The following is an 18,757-nucleotide window of genomic DNA, read 5'->3' on the forward strand; positions in this document are numbered from 1 at the left end:
GGACAAAACCTTGACATATTTGAAGAAAATTCCAAGATGCTACAGGAGATTCAAGTCTTCAGTCTCTCTCCTGACAGGCAGTGTTGGTTCAGCATCAAATGAAAGAGGAAGAAATGGCAGAAAAACAGATGATTTTTTCTCTCTTTCAATGAACGAACATCGAGCATGCCACATGATGGCAGCACAGGCTGTGTAATGCAAAGGAGCTGCTGTACACAGTAACCACAACACAGATTAAAATAATGTTGAATCAGCTGTCTTGCAAGTGATTCTGAGAAGAAGGGTGTCACTGAACACAACCAAATGCAAAGGACAAACCTGAACTTTTCCTGTATCCTACTCATGTCTCTGAAGATCACTTCTCCAGTACAGATCATCTTCTTAAGACTATATAAGTAATTCTGCACAAAATTATAAGGAGTTTCTGTCTCTACTGTCTTTCTTTTACTTTTCCATCACCTCAAATTTTCTGTGCTTTCTTCAAACAGTTATTCCTTCACACTAAGATGTGCTTTGCTGCACTCTGGGATGTGCTTCACTCACACAAGCTTATGGTTATGGTTTAGCAGGGCAGGGCATGCTTGAAGGCAGAGACTGGTTCTAGCATATATCACAGAATCACATAATCTGAAGGGCTCAGAGGCATCTCGAAAGATCATCTAGTCCAACTCCCCTGACAGAGAAGGACCACCTATAGTAGGCCACACAAGAACTCACCCAGGTGGGTTTTTAATGTCTCCAGAGAAGGAGACTCCACAGTCCATCTGGGCAGCCTGTGCCAGTGCTCTGTCATCCTCTTGGTGAAGAAGTTTTTCTTGTGTTTCTTTGAAATATCTTATGTTCCAGCTTGTATTGATTGCCCCTTGTCCTCCACATGTGGTTGTCTGTGGCACCATTTTAAAAAAATTCAGCTTTCAAAGGGAAAAGCAAAATGAGTCACAGGAAAGATAACAGACTGTAATTATGCCACCCAATTGAAGGATGGATTGGTAGCTGTGATGGAGAAGGGCTGATGCCCTTCTCTGATGCCTTTTTAACCTCTTTTTTGTTTTTCTGACTTCCTTTCTATCAAAGTTTAATCCTGATCATCGGTGCTCCTTTTTCATCTGTCAATGATTAAGAAGTATATAGTACACAAATATGTAGTAAATGTAAATTTGAAAACAATATTGTTTACAAACTGAAATGGTAGTCTAGGAACAAAAATAGATAAAGTACTTTATCTGGATGCTAATGCCTTTTAATTCTAATTCATCCTCAAAATGATTTGTGCAAGTTTTTTGTCATTTAAGAATTACTGCAGTGTTTAGTTTGCATTTCGCTTGCTTGCAGTAGCCCAGGATGCAGTTTTGGGTTGGAACAGGTATTTGAGACTCTCGCTTTAGGCCGTCAGATGCTGCCATCCTGAGGACAACCCTGGCAGAGCATCTTACCCGTCTCAACTGCTGGCCGGCTGCACCTGACTGCGCTCACTGCTTTAGTGATATCTGACTCCAGAACAATATCTGAGTCCATTAGAAATCATTGCAATTTTAGAGGCATTTTCATTTTCATTCCAAGTATGTAAATTCGATTTAAGTAAGCATGCAAGCTTCTATTGGACTTTTGGTTTGTATTTTTGGTTTTCAAACTGCTAATTACTATTTTCACAACTGAATCCTAATGTGATGTATTCCCTCACTAAGTACATATAATTATACCTGATACCTTCATTCTTTGCCTCTTGTGGATCAGATTACCTGTCTGTAAATGGAGTATACCCCATAAGTGATTAGCTTTGAACCCTAAAGGTTGTCCTAGAATTCAAGGGTTGAATATGTCAGCTTCATATCTGCATACAATTTATAATATTTATCATTTTTTGTTCATAAAAAAAGAGATTAGACTTAATGTTAAAGTTAAGAGATGAAATACGTAGAGAGGGAGTCTAGGAAAATATGTTTCTATTATTATTTTAAAATCTTAAATACTTAACTGAACTAGTAAGAACCTTTGTAGGTTGTTTCTCTTTTGAATCCATGTGCAATATCTTTGTCATCTTCTTTCACTGATTAAGTCATAGCGAGTGAGGAACTTATTTTATCATGTTTTTTTCATGAAAATGTTCATCTAAGTACTCATTCCTCTCCTTTCTCACAGTATCCTCACAACAAAACTGAGAAAGTGTGAGCTGGATGATCAGGTAATGAGGTGGATTGTTAACTGGTGGAAGGGAAGAAGGCAGAGAGTGCTGATCAATAGGACAGGGTCTAGTTGGAGGCCTGTATCTAGTGGAGTCCCTCAGAGGTTGGTGCTGGGATCAGTACTGTTCAGTATATTCATGAATGACCTTGATGAGGGAACAGAGGGCACTGTCAGCAAGTTTGCTGATGATACCAAACTGGAGTGAGTGGCTGACACCCCAGAAAGCTGTGCTGCCATCCAATGAGACCTGGACAGGCTGGAGAGTAGGGCAGGGAGAAATCTAATGAAATTCAACAAGGATAAGTGTAGAGTCTTGCATCTGGGAAAGAATAACTCCGTGTACCAGTACAGGCTAGGGAACAAACTCTTAGACTAGTGTAGGGGAAAGGGACTTGGGGGTGCTGGTGAACAGCAGGATGACCATGAGCGAGCAATATGCCCTCATGGCCAAGGCTAATGACATCCTGGGGTGTATTAGAAGGGCTGTGGGCAGTAGGTCAAGAGAGGTTCTCCTCCCCCTCTACTCTGCCCTCGTGAGACCGCATCTGGAATACTGTGTCCATTTCTGGGCCCCTCAGTTCAAGAAGGACAGGATGCTGCCAGAGAGAGTTCAGAATGGGGCCACCAAGATGATGAAGGGAGTGGAGTATCTCTCTTATGATGAGGGAGCTGGGGCTCTTTAGCTTGGAGGAAACTGAAGGGTGATCTCATTGATGTTTGCAAATATGCAAAATGTTAGGAGGATGGAGCCAGGCCTGTTCGATGATAGGACAAAGGGCAATGAGTATAAGCTGGAACATTCCAAAGAAACACAAGCTAAAACTTCTTCACTGTGAGGATGATGGATCACTAGCATGGGCTGCCCATATGGGTTGTCGAGTCTCATTCTCTGGAGACATTCAAAACCCACCTGGATGAGCTCCTGTGTGATCTACTCTAGGTGATCCTGCACTGGCAGAATCTTATGTTTCTGTGATTCTGTGTTATCAGCCACATCCTTAGCTAAATATGAGGAACTTAGGTGTCTGACGGAGTATATAACCAAATCAGCATTTGTTGCCAACTAAGAAAATCAGTTTAAAAGTAAGAAGCTGGATGTAAGACCTACCTAAATTATTACAAGAAATGAAGTCCAAAATCCCAAGATGTCCAAAGATAATAAATTGTCCAGAGGTACTACTAAGTTAGTATATTAGGATGACATTTCTCCACTTTAAGTTCCTGAGCTTTTCTCCAATATAAGTTCTCTCTCTCTCTGGACAGAAAATCTACCAACTGGTTTATCCCTGAGAATGAAAAGAGAATTTGAATGTTGAAAATATCAATGGAGACAGAGAACCTGATCTGTCTTGCAGTATAACTCTTTCAATAAGATTTGCACTTCAGGAGAACTAACTTTGACCTCTTCAAAGACCTGCTTGGGGGAATCTCATGGGATAAGACTCTAGAAGGTAGGGGTGCCCAGGAAAGGTGATCAGTCTTCAAATGTCACTTCCTCCAAGCCCAAGATCAATGTATCCCCACAAGTCAAAAATCAGGAACAGGAGGCAAGAGGTCTGTGTGGATGAACAGGGATCTTCTGGAATACTTTATATGGAAGAAATGGAATGGAATGTGGAAAAAGGCCCTAGTCACTTGGGAAGACATATAGAAATGCTGTCAGAATATGACAGGAACATGGGAAACCAAAACTCTCTTGAAATTAAATCTGGCAAGGGATTTAAAGGACAACAAGCAAGACTTCTTCAAGTACATCTGCAGCAAAAAGAAAGAAAAGGGAGAATGTGAGCCTACTGTTGAACAAAGTAGGTGCCCTGGGTATGGAAGATACATAGAAGGTAGAGCTACTGAATGCCTTCTTTGCTTTAGTCTTCACTGCCAAGGCTGGCCCTCTGGAAGCCCATACCCTAGAGGACTGAGAGTCTGGAGAAAGAAGGACCTTCCTTTGGTTGAGGAAAATTGGGTTAGGGATCTACTAGGCAAGCTGGACACCCACAATTTCATGGGTCCTAATGGAATGCATCAACAAGTGCTAAGAGATCTGTTGATGTTATGGCTAAGCCACTCCATCATTTTTGAATGATCATGGATCACAGGTGAAGTGCCTGAAGACTGCAGAAAGGCCAATGTCACTCCAGTCTTCAAAAAGGGCAAAAAGGAGGAGCCAGGAAACTACAGGCCAGTCAGCCTCACCTCCATCTCCAGAGAGGTGATAGAACAACTGTCATGGTTTTGTGTGGGGCTGTTTCTGGTAATGGGGAAAGGATTGTAAAGATGGCTTCTGTAAGAAGTTACTTGAAACTTTCCACAGCTCAGACCCACTGAGCCAAGTGGGCACTTCAACAATCATTCTTTAAGAAGAAGCCAGAAGAGAAGAATGTTTCCTGTTCTCCATCTTCTTGCTGTTTTTTGATGCATTTGTTTCTTATTTTCTGGCTGGTGGTAGTGGTGGAAGGAGTTGGAGGAGAGAGAAGCAACAATGAGGACTCCAAGGTCAGTGAGGGAAAAGAGGAGGAGATGTGCTGGAGCAGAGACTCTACTGCATCCTGCGGAGAGGACTGGTGAAACTGAGAGTTGTTAGTAGTTCATGGAGGATCCCACACCAGGGGTGATGACTGTGTCCAGAGGAGGCCATGAACTTGTGGGAGGGCAGCATTGCAGCAGAAGGTGCCTGGAATGCTACTGGATGTAGAGCAGTTTCGTGCTGGAGGAGTTTGTGAGAGGAAGCTGTGGCTGTTGGGAAGGGCTCATGCTGGAGAAGTTCGTTAAGGACTTTATCTTGTGCGAGCAGGGGAAGAATGCCAGGAGTCATCCTCCTCTGAGAAGAGAGAAGCGGTGGAGCCCATGTGTGAGAGACTGACCACATCCCACATTCCCTGCCCACCTGAGCTGTTGAAGGCGGGGGGGAGGTAGAGATATCAGGAGCAGTGAGCTGGGCCCAAGAAGAAAGGAGGGATGGGGGAGAGAGACCTTAAAGTGCTGGTTGTATTTTTCTCATCATCCTGCTCTGTTCTGAATTTCTGCATGTTCTCGTTCTTGTAGGGAGTAGAATAAACTTTCCTACTTTCCTCTATAAGTCAAGTACCGGAGTCTGTTTTGCCCGGAACCATAATTGGCAGTGAGCCCTCCCTACCCTTATCTCAATACACAACATCCTTGGTTATCTTTTTCCTCCCATTTCACTGGGGCTTCCACCATCCTAAGGAGGATGGGGGTGGATGGGGGGCACCGATCAAGAGACTGTCATGATGCTTCTTTGCTAGCTGGGCAAAATCATGACAATTCATCCTGGTTACTATCTCAAATCACATAAAGGAACATGTGAGAAACAAAACAAACTTTCTCTCGAAAGGCTCAGGTCAGACTCTGCAGTGAAACACTTTTATTAAGCATTCTTGCAAGAGTGGGTGTCCTAACTAGTAGGCACACACGATGGATACAACATTTGGCTTTATATTCTCTATCCCGGCCACAAGGTCCCTGCCTTGTTTCCCCATTGATTAGGTACTCCAAGATTTACAACTTCTCGAGGCACCTAAAATCCTCCTCAGAGGATGTCTGGTTTTCGTATCTTATCATAGATTCCCTCACAATCCTAAGATTTAAACTCTAATTGCAAACAAACAGATAACAGTCTCATGGTCAGTCCACTGATTTACACCACACAGAGGTAGATAACAGTCATGGTTAATCCACTGATTTACACCACACAGAGGTAGATAACAGTCAAAATTCCTTGTCTTAATTTCTTTCGGATTCTGCAAAAGCAACATCAATATTTCTCACAAACAGAACACTATCAGGAGAAGTCAACATGGATTAACCAAGAGGAACACATGACTGAAAAATGTGATAGCTTTCTATAATGATATGACTGGTTGGTTAGATGAGAGCAATGGATGTCATCTACCTTGACTTAAGCAAGGCTTTTGATACTGTCTCCAATAACATCCTCATAGGAAAGCTAATGCAGTGTAGGTGGGATGAGTGGACAGTGAGGTGGATCGAGAGCTGGCTGAATGACAGAGCCCAGAGGGTGGTGATCAATTGCACAGAATTGAGTTGGAGGCCTGTGGCCAGTGGAGTTCCACAGTTATCGGTTCTGAGGCCAGTCTTGTTCAACATCTTCATCAATGACCTGGATGAGGGGACAGACTATACCCTCAACAAGTTCGTTGATGACACCAAAGTGGGAGGACTGACTGATTCCCCAGAAGGCTGTGCTGCCATTCAGCAGGATCTCAACCAGCTTGAGCATTAAGCAGTGAGGACCTCATGAGGTTCAGCAAGAGTCCTGCACCTCAGGATCAACAATGCTATGCACCAGTACAGGCTGAGAGTTGACCTACTAGATAGCAGCTCTGCAGAGAAAGACCTGGGAGCTCTGGTGGACAGCAAACTAACCATGAGCCAGCAATGTGCCCTTGGGGCCAAGAAGGCCAGTGGTATCCTGGAGTGCATTAAGAAGAATGTGGCCAGCAGGTCAAGGGAAGTTCTTCTCCCCCTCTACTCTGCCCTGGTAAGGTCTCATTTGGAGTCCTGTGTCCAGTTCTGGGCTCCCCAGCTCAAGAGGGACCAGGAACTTCTGGAGAGAGTCCAATGGAGGGTCACCAAGATGATAGCTACCAAGATGACTGGAATATCTCTCTTATGAGGAAAGCCTGCAAGATCTATGATTCTATGATCTGGGGCTGTTTAGTCTGGAGAAGAGTGAGAATGAACCTTATCAATGCTTATCAATACCTAAAGGATGGGTGTCAAGTGGATGGGGTGAGTCGTTTTTCTTCAGTGCCTAGTGACAGGACAAGGGGTAACAGGCACAAGCTGGAACACAGAAAGTTCCACTTAAACACAAGGTAAAACTTCCTTCCTGTGAGGGTGAGGGAGCCCTGGCACAGGCTGCCCAGGGAGGTTGTAGAGTCTCCTTCTCTGGAGATTTTCCAAACCACCTGGACATGTTGCTATATGTCTTGATCTAGGCGGACTTGCTTTAGTAGGAGGGTTGGACTATATGATATCTAGAGGCCCCTTCCAACTGCTACCATTCTATGATTCTGTGACCTATGTACCATGTGTATATTCCACAGTAGTAGCATCCTTATTTACTACACTACTTCTGTTTCATATAGAAGCAGTGAGTGCACTGGTCTAAAATGACATCCAATGCAAAGCTGTCTTTGGTTTTAGCTAGTCTCACTCTGCATAGTGTAAATGTTTTTGTGCCTTTGCAAAGTGTTTCCATTTCCTCCTTTCAGAAGGCTTAACTGTTCATACCCCAGTAAAAAATCTGTTCCTGAGATACATTTTTAATGTGGTCATACCTCACAGCCACTTGTGGTTTTGCTGTTTAAGATGGACATATATTTGTAAAAAGGTGACTGGCTGGTCTAAATCTGAGCATCACTTACCATTAAATCCATGAAGTAGATGATGTTTAAGCAACTTTAGGGAAAAATAGCCCATGTTGTTTTGACCCTGAAAATGATCTTCACTCACAGTCAACAACAGAACTGACACTTGTCTAGTCTCTGTCAGTATATGTGCTGTGCACTCAGTGAAGCAGCTCCTGGTTCTTTACCCTACTGTTCTTGCTGATGCTGATTTGGAATCAGTCCAAAAGGTATGTACTGCAGTTCTGAAAGGACATAAAATTTAAAGAAGCAGTGATAGCTTGCTCTTGCCTGCATTTGTGTCTCAGAGAGCACTGAAGTCTATGCACTCCATTCTGGCTCACTTTATCTATCTTAATATTCATCCCCCTGAAGTATGTTTTTGCTACTTGTTTTGGTGGGGATTTTTTGCTTCTACTCTACATTTCCTCTCACAGCTAAATATTATTTTGCATATGAACACATTCTGGTTTCAGCTGGTATAAAGTTAATTTTCTTGCATATTTCTGGTACAATTCTGTTTTGGATTTAGTGTGAGAATAATGTTGATAACACACTGATGTTCTAGTCATTGCTTTGTGCTTACCCAAAGTTAAGAATTCTTCAGTTTTTCCATACTCTACCAAGAAGGTGGGAAGGAGTAGAGTCAGGACAGCTGACCTAAACTATACAAAAGGATATTCCATACCACAGAACATCATGCCCAATAAACTGGTCTGGGAGGGACCAGTTGCTGCTCAGGCATTGGTCAATCCATCAGTAGATGGTTAGCAATTGCATTACTTCCCTGACTTGGGTTTTACTTCTCTCTCTTTTTGTTATATTCCTTGTCTTTACTATAATTATTCTCATATTTTATTATTGTTACTACTATTATATTTTATTTCATTTCAGTTATTGAACTGCTCTTATCTCAGTCCACAAGTTTTACTTTTTATTCCAATTCTCCTCCATCTCCCAGTGGGATGGGAAGGAGTGAGTGAGAGATTGTGTTGTGCTTAGTTTCTGACTGGGGTTAAACCTCAACAGAATGTCATTAAGCATTTGGGAATGCATTTGGTATGAACAGCAGTGGGGGAAAAGGGACATAACAATTCCATCTACATGTCACAGTGTGAATGAATAGGAAAGAGATCTGTAGAGCAAATCAACTGACATTGAGGAGCAATGTCTACACTGTATGTGTTTCAGGGGAATTTGTACTCAACTATGGCTATTCTGATCGTATGTGTGTTTTTATATGTTTCATTCTTCAGGGTGAGGGCCAAAACCAGGAAAATAGAAAAGAAAACACAGTGGAAGAACAAAGAACTTTCATAAGCAAGAAACAGAGAGTAAGTTGATGACATGTACCTAAGCAAGCTAAAATAAAGATCCACCCCCCAGCTTCTGAACTTCTGCTTCCAGGCATTCACTGATCACATTTGTAGTTTGGTGTTCTGTAATAGGTTGTTCACTTTGAAGAGTTTAATCTTCCTTATAGTGTAATTTTCCTTTCAAATATGATTTTCTGGTGATTGTGTTGGCCCAGTTGCCTCACAGGACATTGTATTTTAATGTTCCTTTCCAGCAGAGTAAACTAAAGAGTCTTATGTCTTTTGGAAAAACTAGCTTTACTGACTGTCTCATGTGGAGGGAGTCAGCTTTAGTTGCTCAACTTCTCTCTTGTTCTATTGCATTTGTGTTTGATCTTGTCTATGACTGAGTCACTGCTGTGGGAAATTTTGCAATCGTTGTTCTTTGAGAATTTTTATTATCATAGTCATTTTGTTGAGAGCCAATTAAATCATGTTTGTAAGGCATGTTTGAACAGTAAGAGGAGACTGTTTTGTAGCAGCGGAACAATACCCAGTAACAGTGTCAAATCACATCAGGTATCAAAACACACAAACATATATACAAATTTCAGCTTGCTTTTTAAAGCAGGTTGCACAACCAAAACAGAGACTAAGAAGTGAATTGATGTAAGTTGAATATTTGTACATCTACTGATGGATGCATAGGTGGAAGCAATTCTTTTAAATACATTTCTTTCCTCTTCTCTGTTCAGAAGTATTATTTATTGAGCAACTAGGAATTTTAGCATTTTGAAGGGGTTATTGGCATACATGTTTTCTCTGCTCATTTCCTCTAGTAGTCTTTCTATTTCCTGAGTTTGCCTGGAAGGGAAAGGAGTGTTTATTGCAGATCTCAAAGACAAACAAATCAGTAATACCATTTTAAGAAGAGTAAAATGTTCATTTCAGAACACCAGGAGATGAAGACAGTTTTCCTTCTGTAAATAAGAAAAAATACTTTCTCAGTGCAATTAAATTGTAGTAATTTTTTATAAAAGCTCAAAGACATAGCTGTTGTGACACTTCATGGTTGGAGTGTTGGGTGGTTTTTTTTTGGAACTTGGCTTGAAATTTATTTTGAACAACTCATGTTCACAGAGCTATTATCTACATTTAAGCTAACTAGGTTTGATATGTTCTTTCTGCCTTGATCTTAACTACTTTTAATATTCTCTTCATTCTTAGCATGATGCTATCTATTGTCCCAGATTCTGCACCTACTATGTCATCAAAAGTTTTCTGTGCTTCATTGCTGCACAGCTATAGACTTACTAGTTGATCCAGACAAACAAATCCTGTTTTCTTTGTGCTTTGGAGTTTCCCAGGCTGGGTTGCATATGGCCTTGATTTAAATTATATCAACAAATTTGTCACTTGATATTTTTATAATATCTGTCTTTTCTGCTTTCATTGCAATGAACCTGTCTTTCCACGTGGAGTGCCACAGCTAAATATGGTAGCTGTGGCTGAGGGCTACCGTAAAAATATTATATCCCCATGTATCTCTAAATTTAGTGAAATTTGATAAGAGGTCCATGAAAACATCGCACAATGTTAATTTAGGGATGGCTTCTCACATGTCAAAGGGAAGAGAGATTTGTAACAGATCCCAGGTCTCACATTCCTTTGACAAGTTGCTGGGTCGTACAATTCCCGCATTGGGCAAGAGCGTCCCAGTCATCATTGCAGTGTCTTTGTTCACATTTTGCTCTAGAGTATTTTGAAGCGAATGTCCCAGTCATCCCCACTGACTGCACACCAGTGCAGTTCTCAGACCAGTTTTGGTACCAGAAAACTGGATCTCTTTAGGAGGAAACTCAATCAAAAGCTCTGTTCTGTGTGTTCGTCAAACACACTCACCACTCCTAATGAAGAGGTAAAGCTTGAATCAGAAAACAAACAGCCCTTTGAATAGCCTCTAATCACAGGAAGGGGCCATTCATGTCAGGGAACCAGGGTAAATCTTGACTGAGGCCACCTGAAATTGTCATAATCATCTCTGGCATATAAACAGAAGCCTTGGTACCAAGTACTTTAACCTACTGGTGCAGTGTGGGTGTGCCAAATCGTTTGCTAATGTAAAAGTAGTCCAAGACTCCTACAGCACCTTCTGGATTAGCTTTTGGGCTCTGCTTACCCTTTCATGGAGTGTGCAGGGAGATTCTGGAAAACCTACCTTGTGCCAGCAATTTCCAGCACTATCTAATGGATTTTAAATGATATTTTAAAAGGGAGTGATTGCTTCCTTGGAATCAAATAGATCTATGCAGATGAAAAATCATTTTCAAACTCAGTTTTGAATCTATTTCAGTCTTGTCTTGAGGTAACTAACTTATTCCATATTTTATTTGTGAAAAAATGTTTCCGTTTACTTTCACTAAAAGAGTAAACCACGATTTCGAAGTTAAGTATATTCTCATGATATTTATGCAGTAATGTTCTCTCCAATTTATTCTCTCTAAAACAGCTTGTATGTCGATGTTTATTAAGGCAAAAATGTTGAACGATTTGCTGCTTTTTGTTGCAATATCTATCACAGCGCAGGTCATAGAGAGGAAATACATACTTCATGTAGCAAGGAATTGATATACTTACTATTGGTCTGTTATTCTAAGTCAAAAAGAGTCAATTAATATTTCCATTTTAATCTCAAATTACATGAATCATAGTATATTTATACTCGATCATTATACCAATAGCTAAATAGTGTTCTGTTCCTGATGACTGCCTTTTGCAGTTTCTCTTTTTGCCTTACTTGGATTCCTATCATGAAGGAAACCAGCTTTCATTTGTAGCTGTTGTTTACAGCAGCAACTTGTCACTAACAGCTTTATGCACAAATGGCAGAGGAGGAAGTATTCTGTCAGTCTCTGTACTCACAAATCTGTATGTATAGAAATGTCTGTGAAACTGATAGCCACTGTCTGACACCTGGCTGCAAGTCTACAGTTGCAAACATAACTACTACTTCCAGCATCAGCTGATTACACAGTCTACCTCCTGCTTAAATCAAACCATGCTTTTTGGCTAAAATAACAATTGATCAAACTGTGGTTTGTCCTATTGCAATACTTATCCTGCTTTGATGGATTAAACCATCTCTTATCATGCAAGCAGAAGTAACTGCCTAGGAAGTGCTTAACTGACCAAGAGATTGCAAGGTTCATCCTCCCTTTTAAAATCACTTCAAACAGATTTCTCATCCCATCTACATTTTTTTTCTTTTACATATATATTATCGTGTATATATGTATCCCCACTAAAAAAAAAATAAAGCATGTTTAAAGGTCTGGAAAAAAAAGTTCCAAAATAGCACTGCTATTTATTCCAGCAAATTATCACGGGAAACAAAAGGGTCAAATGATATTCAGGAGTGACTTCCAGCCTTTCTGTAAGGGATCAAATTTCAGGAAATTTACAACATTGCATTTCTGGAAAGTATATATTGCATCACTGGCGAGACTCTGCAAACTCATTTCCAGAAATACAACCCAGAGCAGGCCTGTCATATTCTCCTAGGCTTGACACCTCCTGCAACGCTTGCCTATGGCTCAGTGGCAAGGGCTGCCCTGCCAGGGCGCAAAGCTGAGAACAGTGTAGACTTACACCTTTGGTAGAGGGAAGGATGCAAGAAACAAAGCAGATATTGCTGCCAGAATCTCTCATTCCTACCAACAAGTCATACTTGAGTAAGAGTTTCAGTTGGCCTGTCATCTCACATGCTTCCTATCCCCCCCCTTACCTCTATGGGGTACTTAGAAATAAATGCACGTTCCTCCAGAATCTTTCATATTCTGTATTACACCTTATTTTCATATATGACAACACAATGCCAAAACGGGATACCAAATGAAATTCTTTTAATAAGAATGATGTAGGAGATAGACTTTCAATGTTTACATCTGACTACCTTCAAAGTGAGCCTTACAATGAACAGAAGACACAGCTATTTCTAACTCTTCCTGTCACCATTTTTCTAGTAAGAGTGAACCAGATTTTCCTTTTTTCCAAATATTCTTGTTACAAACCTGTAGGATCCATGCTATACTGTCACTAGTACAGAAACTATCCCAGGAAACAATCTCATTATCTAAAACATCACTAGTTAGAGAGAAAGTGTTGTGGTTTTTGTCATGAATCTATGCTGCACATTAGGCTTAATATTTTATCAAACATTTTTTTTTCCTCCCTCACAATTTCTCTAAGATAGATAAAAACTAATAAAGTTAATCTTGCAGAGGTTATGATTGTAGTGCTACCTCACATAATGGTATGATCTTTGAATTTTCATTTTAATATTGCTATTCCCATCACCATTTTTAAGTGTAAAATATTATATACTGTATAAAATCTTGCTAGATGTTAAAAGTACTGTGACTCTAGAACATAGCTATCACCTGGTTCATTCAAGTTGTAAGGAAACAGCTAAAATTTTACTTTCAGTAACATACATAGGCATTGATTGTCAGCAAATGCTCTTTTGTGTTAGTACAAAACTCAGAAGTAGTGTGAGAAATTCATGTATCCTTAGATTATTATCTAAAGGCTTCCTGTATGTGCTTTATGTTAGTGTTATACGTTTAACTTCTCATGATTTTTGTTATGTATTTAGTGAGTGTTTGAGCTGTGTGCAAAATAAAATCCAAGTTATAAGGTGATCTTTAAACTATATATTAGAAAAGTGGCCAACTGCTTTTGTGTTCTAGAGCACAGGTAGAGCACACAACCTCATCGTATACTCTTTGATCTGGTCAAATTGTAGCCTTCTTAAAGTGGGAGGAGGGAGATAGGTCTTTATGGGCTCATTTGATCTGTCTAAACATTTATGTGATAAGCTTGTAGTGGTTTGGTTGTGGTTGTGGGGTGGCGTAATTATAGGTTGATCTGGTAAAGCTACCTGTATTTAAAGAGTTGCATAATGCTTCCTTATTTACCCAACATTACTTTCAGTCACTCATAATAATTTCAACAAGTGAACATCATCTGTGTTGAAAATCTTAAGTTGTTTGAGATCAGGTGGAGGCTGATTTTTTTCTCAACAGCATATTTACCTTTAGCTCAAAAATATAATGCTTTCTTAGAAAGTGAAAAAACTAAAATTGAAACCATCACATACACACACACAGTCTATCTGTTCAAAAGTTTCAATATCTCTGGCTTTTTTAATAAGAACTTGGCTATTTCCCAGTGATTACTCTCAGGTATACATGTATTGGTATCATACCTGTCACATCTGAGCACATTAGGAATCTGATTTGCACTTTGCAGACAAAGCATTAGTGTCTGTTGGCTCATATGTAAAGAATGATCTTTCTGAAGCGTGTTTCATCTAAGAGTCTTTCAAGGTGTTGACCAAGGCTTTCTTTTCAGTTGTCATTGTAACCATAGGCCTCATAACTGAAATTAGATACACAGGTGAGATTCATTTGACCTAACAGAGATTTTTATCTTGAAATTAAATGAATCATAGTCCAAAACTCCCTTGTTTAAATCTCTGCTAACTATAAACTCACTGCAGGATGATTACTTTATTTGTAGGTGTCTTATGCTTATGATACGTTATTTGCTTTTTCCTTGCATACCCAATACCGCCTCTCCTGGTGTGCAGACACCATGTTCAGATGCAGATGATGCAGGAGCTGAACTGGAAGAAGAGAGAGTAAATTGCAACAAAGAGGTTTGACATATGAGAAAAGAAAAAAAAAAAAAAAAAAAAAACTTTTTGGGAGGTGAGAGATGATACCAGTATTTACACAGAGACATGTCCTGGGGCCAGGACTGAGAACAAAGAAAGGAAAGGGGAAGAGAGAGTTAGGATGAAAGGGGAATCTGGAGGCTAGAGCTAAAGAGGACAAGTGCCAAAATAATATGAGGAGACTGAGCACAAAGAACAAATTGCTTGGGAGTTGCTTGAACATAAATAATGTTGATTCTCCAAATCGTACGAAGCTAGTACTTTGGGATTGCAGATTTCTTCAAGGTACTTGCTGGTGGAAAGCATAACATAGAGTTTTCAACGTGCTGCAGACAAAACAAGACCCTGGATATTTAAAAACACTTCCATAGTTTTCTTTGCTTAAGTTTCTTCATCATCAGTATTACCAGAGCAACTTTTAATCTAGTAGATCTGATTTACCTAATGCTTTCTTTGCCTCTGTCTCTACTGCCAGAGACTGTCCTCAGGAGAGTCAGACTCTAGAGAAATTCAGGTTAAAGGAGTTTTATTTGGTTGATGAGAACTTGATTAAGGATCAGTTGAGCAATCCGGATATACATAAATCCATGGGCCCCCATGGGATGCACCCACAGGTACTGAGGAAGCTGGCTGAAGTCACTGCTAAATCACTCTCCATCATCTTCAGTAAGTTGTGGAGGAGATGCCTGAGGACTGGAGGAGAGCAAATGTCAGTTCAGCATTCAAAAATGGCAAGAAGGAAGAGCTGGGCTACTTCAGGCCAGTCAGCCTCACCTCTATCCCTGGAAAGGTGATGGAACGACTTATCCTGGTGCTATCTCCAGGTATTTAAAGGACAAGAGGGTCTTTAGGAGCAGTCAACATGGTTTTGCCAAAGGGAAGTCATGTTTGACCAATCTGTAGGCCTTTAATGAAGATGCAACCAGGTGGATAGATGGTGGTAGTGCAGTGGATGTGGTTTACCTTTCAGTAAAACATTTGAAACCGTGTCCCACAGTATCCTCGCAACAAAACTGAGAAAATGTGAGCTGGATGACCAGGTAATGAGGTGGATTGTTAACTGGTGGAAGGGAAGAAGACAGAGAGTGCTGATCAATAGGACAGGGTCTAGTTGGAGGCCTGTATCTAATGGAGTCCCACAGGGATTGGTGCTGGGACCAGTACTGTTCAGTATATTCATGAATGATCTTGATGAGGGAACAGAGGGCACTGTCAGCAAGTTTGCTGATGATACCAAACTGGAGGGAGTGGCTGATACCCCAGAAGGCTGTGCTATCATCCAATGAGACCTGGGCAGGCTGGAGGGTTGGGCAGTGAGAAATCTAATGAAATTCAACAAGGATAAGTGCACCTAGGAAAGAAAAATTCCATATACCAGTGCAGTTTGGGGATCGAAGAGAGCAGTGTAGGGGAAAGGGACCTGGGGGTGGGAGTGCTGGTGGACAGCAGGATGACCATGAGTCAGCAATGTGCCCTCATGGCCAAGAAGGCCAATGGAATCCTGGGGTATATTAGAAGGACTGTGCAGAGAAGTTCTCCTCCTCCTCTACTCTGCACTAGTGAGACCACATCTGGAATATTGTGTCGAGTTCTGGGCCCCTTAGTTCAAGAAGGACAGGGAACTGCTGGAGAGAGTTCAGCACAGGGTCACCGAGATGATGAAGGGAGTGGAGCATCTCCCTTATAATGAAAGGTTGAGGGAGCTGGGGCTCTTCAGCTTGGAGGAGACTGAGGGATGATCTCATTGATGTTTACAAATATGTAAAGGGCAGATGTCAGAAGGATGGAGCCAGACTCTTCTCAGTGATGTCCAATGATAGGACAAAGGGCAACAGATACAATCTGGAACATAAGAGATTTCAAAGAAACACAAGGAAAAACTTTGTCACTGTGAAGGTGACGGAGCACTGGAACAGGCTGCCCAGATGGGTTGTGGAGTCTCCTTCTCTGGGGACATTCAAAACCCACCTGGACCAGTTCCTGTGTGACCTACTCTACGTGGTTGTGTTCTGGCAGGGGGCTGGACTAGATGATCTTTCGAGGTCTCTGTGATTATTATACATAATCCTTTTTTTTAACATCATAAATTTATCTGAAGATATCACAGATGTTTGAATGAATATTCATATCGTTGCACTTGAAGTGGATATTTACTGAATGGTAATAATAATGGATCAACAATACTTTATGTGGAAACACATGTTGTCCTCTAAGACAAATCTACTAATGATGTAGGGTCAAAACAAAGAAATACAACAAGTGACAGGTTTCGTGGTAGTCTATTTGCAGTGTAGGTTACTCCGTTAGGCAAGTTGGTACATTTCTGTTTTAATAACATTGTCATTTTAATCTAAATCTACATTGATGCATTCAGAAGGCTCTGAGTGGGATTAAATGAGCAAGAACAGCACCTTGTGTGATAGCTTTCTGCTCTACCCCCCTTACCATCCCCCAGGAAAATACTTAAAAGCAGGAAAAAATCAAGATTGATGGGAAATTTTTAATCCCATTCTCATTGTGGTGCTGAAGTACAGCGTCAATGTGAGGTTGAGGTGACTCAGCTCAATTTCAGGCCTTTTTAATTTCCACTTCTGTCAGTTTATTCCTGGCTCAATTGACCCAGCACTCAGCACTGAGGGTGTAACAACTCTCATGAGTATGTCCAGCACAGAAATGCTTACCCCTCGACTACCTGCTACTCAACGAGACAACATAGAGTGCCAAGGCATGCAGATCCTCTCCATGCTACCTGTGTGCACATACTTCTCCTCCTCTTACATGCCCCACAGCATCAGGTAACATAGGGCTGGAAGAAATGTTGCCTTCTGTATGACCTATAGGTGAAACACATCAATTGCCTGAATATTGACAGAAGTTGGATATTTAGGCAGGGTCGCTGCCCTCAAAGCCAAGGAACAACCCAGGTGTGCTGCTGTGGTGGTTTAGTCCTGGCTGGGTGCCAGATGCCCACCAAGTCATTCTTTCACTCCCCCTCCTAAAGTGGCAAAACAGACTCAACTTGGGCAGAAAAGGGCTTGACTTATTAATGAACAATCAAAACAGAGGAGGGAGATGAAAAATAAAACCAAATCTTAAAACACTTCTCACCACCCCTCCCTCTTCCCAGGACTCTTCTTCCTTCTCCCTCAGCAGCGCAGGGGATGGGGGTTGTGGTCAGTTCATTACAGATGGACTTTGCCGCTGCTTCTTCTCAGGGGGAGGCCTCCTCACACTTCCCACTGGTACACTGCGGGGTCCCTCCCACAGGAGACAATCCCTCACAACCTGCTCCTGTGTGGGTCCTTCCCATGAGCTACAATTCTTCAAAAACTTCTCCAGTATGGGGCCTCCCACAGGGGCAGCTCCTCACACCCTGCCCCAACGTGGGTCATCCATGGGGAGAACAGTCTGCGGGTGGATCTCTGTTACCCTGTGGACCTCCATGGACTGCAGGGGCACAGCTGCCTCACCATGGTCTTCACCACAGGTCACAGGGGAATCTCTCTTGCAGTGCCTGGGCACTTCGCCTCCTTCCGTCCCCACTGAGCTTGGTGTCTGCAGAGATGATGTTCTCATATTCTCACTCTCTTCTGATGCTGCTCAAAGGGTTCTCCCCTTCTCCAATACATTATTCACAGAGGCATTACCTCAGTCACTAATTAGCCAGGCCTTGATCAGCTGTGGAGTCCATCTTAGAATTGACTGGCATTAGCCCGATCAGCTAAAGGGGAAGCTTCTGGCAGCTCTTTGTTTATAGAAGTCACCCCTGTAGCCCCCTCACTACCAAAACCTGGCCCAGACAAAACCACTACATTTGTCAAGAGAAGCATCTTGGCCAACTGAACCTGAGCCATGCAGAAACACCAGGAGGAAGAAATGAGTGACAGCAGTGGGCAACTCCCTGCTGCATGCAATGGGCACACACATTTGCAAACCTGACCTGGTCTAAAGAAGTTTGTTGCTTGCCAGCTGAGAGTTTACAAGTTAGGATTAAAGAGCAGGTCAGTATGGGTGACTAGGTACTGTGAGTCTGCTATGAGGCCCCAGTCCAGAAAGAACAAGTGGATTAGGTCTTCTATCGACAGGTAGAAGTAGCCTTTCATTTACGAGCCCTGGTCCTCATGAGGTGCTTTAAACAGCCTGATTTTTGC

The sequence above is a fragment of the Colius striatus genome, chromosome 4 (genome assembly GCF_028858725.1).
Source record: "Colius striatus isolate bColStr4 chromosome 4, bColStr4.1.hap1, whole genome shotgun sequence".
Classification (NCBI taxonomy): Eukaryota; Metazoa; Chordata; class Aves; order Coliiformes; family Coliidae; genus Colius; species Colius striatus.